At 31.8% G+C, this 2,500-nt stretch overlaps 1 long non-coding RNA gene across 1 annotated transcript in view; it reads right to left on the bottom strand.

Annotated features, from left to right (window-relative positions):
- The window catches only part of LOC149132399 (uncharacterized), a 48,209-nt gene extending 48,046 nt beyond the window's left edge, over positions 1 to 163 (bottom strand). Inside the window, exon 1 of the long non-coding RNA XR_016244506.1 lies at positions 1 to 163. This exon is cut by the window's left edge and continues 89 nt beyond it. This is a non-coding gene — a long non-coding RNA (uncharacterized LOC149132399).
- Positions 164 to 2,500: the final 2,337 nt, after the last annotated feature.

The raw sequence follows: 2,500 nt of genomic DNA, 5'->3' as shown, positions 1-2,500 counted from the left end.
GCAAAGTCTCACGGCCGTTTCGAGAAGATACAGGTTGGTATGAGCGAGCTAACACCAACCATAGCAATTATCTGTACGTCTCTCATTAGAGTTAAAATACTCAAACAGTTATTAAAGTTTTAAGAGACATGAAAGATTTGAGAATTTTTATGAAACGAATGCTTTGTCGGACCATACTGTTCATGTGAAATTAGAATTAGAATTAAAGCTACACGTGAAGATACATTACGACGCTGTATATAATAGTATTTTAAGATGAATCCAAACTATGAAGGGTTACTAGATTAAAATCCTATAGGCTAATTATTTTGAGGAAAGAATTTAAAAGATGAAAGATATTTATGTTTACAGGTAATTATGATATCAGATATTTTATCAAGCTTTTTTGTTGGCACGGCGTATGTGGATCGCCTCCTTCGTGTATAAATTGCAATTTTTAATGTGTGTATTATGTAGTGTGGTTTACTTTATGATATACCAATCTAGACTGAATTATTTATTGCGTATCTTTAATTTATTGATGTGGGTAGCTAGTGTGGTTTAAGTTTTTGTTTCGTGATTGATATATGAATTTGCGTGTGCCCTATATTTAATCTTAAAATTTGTCGTACTTCCTATGCATATCTTTTTAGGTTCATTAAGGATTGAAACCTCAACTTTATATACGACTTATATCTTTAAACAGAATCATTTTAATGGACCTAGCTCCCTATTACGACAATTACAGGCTTTATTTCCAGGTGTAGCCTTTCTATTTTCAATATCATGATTCTTCTTATTTTTTTTTCATATTAAGGTCAGCTATTTTATCATCTCTAATAATGCTGTTATTTCTAAGTTTAAGTCTATTGTTGGCCGCGATTATAGATCCTAGATTGGATATGATTGAGTACGATAATTTAAGGCAGCATCTATTAAACACAGAATGATATTTATGACCTAGTGAGAATTTCCTATCGATAATCCCAAAAAATAATTTAGGAAGGTTTCTGATCTGTAGGGAAAAGGTGTGAACCATATAATTTCCCTTCTCCCCGATTTGTTTCTATTCTGCCCAGTATAGTTATTGTCATAATAATTAAATAAATTACGGTATCTTCCAAATTGTTGTTGGCTCCTATATTCGGGGGCGGGGGTTGTTTACGAGAGATGTATCGATGTTTAAATTCGCAATATTTGGAAAACGTTGGCCTAATTTATTTTTAAATATTACGTTCTTAATATGATATATTTTCCTATTGAATCCACTGCCTTTTAATGCTGTATTATAAATGGGTGCAAAATCGTCGAAGATCTTTTCGTTTGCGGATAAGTTACATATTTTTATGGACCCATCTTTGATTATCCCCTTAATGACACTTTGGGGATGATATAATAAGGCGTGGATATACTTAATTGTTTTATTAGGCTTGTAGTAAGGATAGAATAAGCCGTTATCTCTTAAAAGTCATTTTATACTAACTTTTTCATCTACCCTCTTCATTGATTTTGATACGGACATTCAACCTCGCAAGTACATCTATGTATTCATATTTATATGTTTATAAATTTTATATAGTTATGAATGTTTATATATTTATAAATGTTCATATACTTACATATATTTATAATTTCTTATGAATTTTTACCGTGTCTCGTATATGCGAATGCATATATGTGTATTGTGGAGAATTTCGACCATTTTAAATGGATTGAATGAATATGAATACCGATCTTTGAAATTTGTTTCTCTCTTTCTTAATTATATATATATATATATATACATACATACATACATACATACATACATACATACATATATATAGGCATACACTCATATGCATACACTTGTACAGACACACGTATATATGCAAACGCGGTTTATGTGCGCATACTAGTATATTAAACAATCCAGCTTTCAATTTATAACATTAAACCGACTAATAGGCTTAAAAACTCACCTATGAACACACGTTTACAACAATATTATTCTATGCATTTACGCATGTAATTTATATATATTTTACACACACACACACACACACACACACACACACACACACACATACATAAACACACACACATACACACACACACACACACACACACACACACACACACACATATATATATATATATATGGATATATCGAGAGAGAGAGAGAGAGAGAGAGAGAGAGACAGACAGACATGATAGATATATTTACATGCATTTAGGTATGCGCATGCACAACCGCTGCCCATGCAAGTATGTGCACGAATATTTTCGTTTTATGTATTATATATAATATAATATATACATGCATACATACATAATACATACTTTCACATACGTGTACACTTAAATACGTATTTGATTATCTATTTCTACACCTAAATTGCTTACTACATACCAACCTACCTACCTACCTACCTACCTGCGTGCTTGCTTGTCTTCTTGCCTACATATCTTCCTGCCAATCTGCCTATCACCCTACTTATGTTTCCATCTAATCTGTCTGTCTTGGTATAAGACGTCGAAT

This window comes from Octopus bimaculoides, chromosome 15, assembly GCF_046866305.1.
Source record: "Octopus bimaculoides isolate indiv1 chromosome 15, ASM4686630v1, whole genome shotgun sequence".
NCBI lineage: Eukaryota > Metazoa > Mollusca > Cephalopoda > Octopoda > Octopodidae > Octopus > Octopus bimaculoides.
This window is presented reverse-complemented; position numbering and strand designations above follow the sequence as displayed.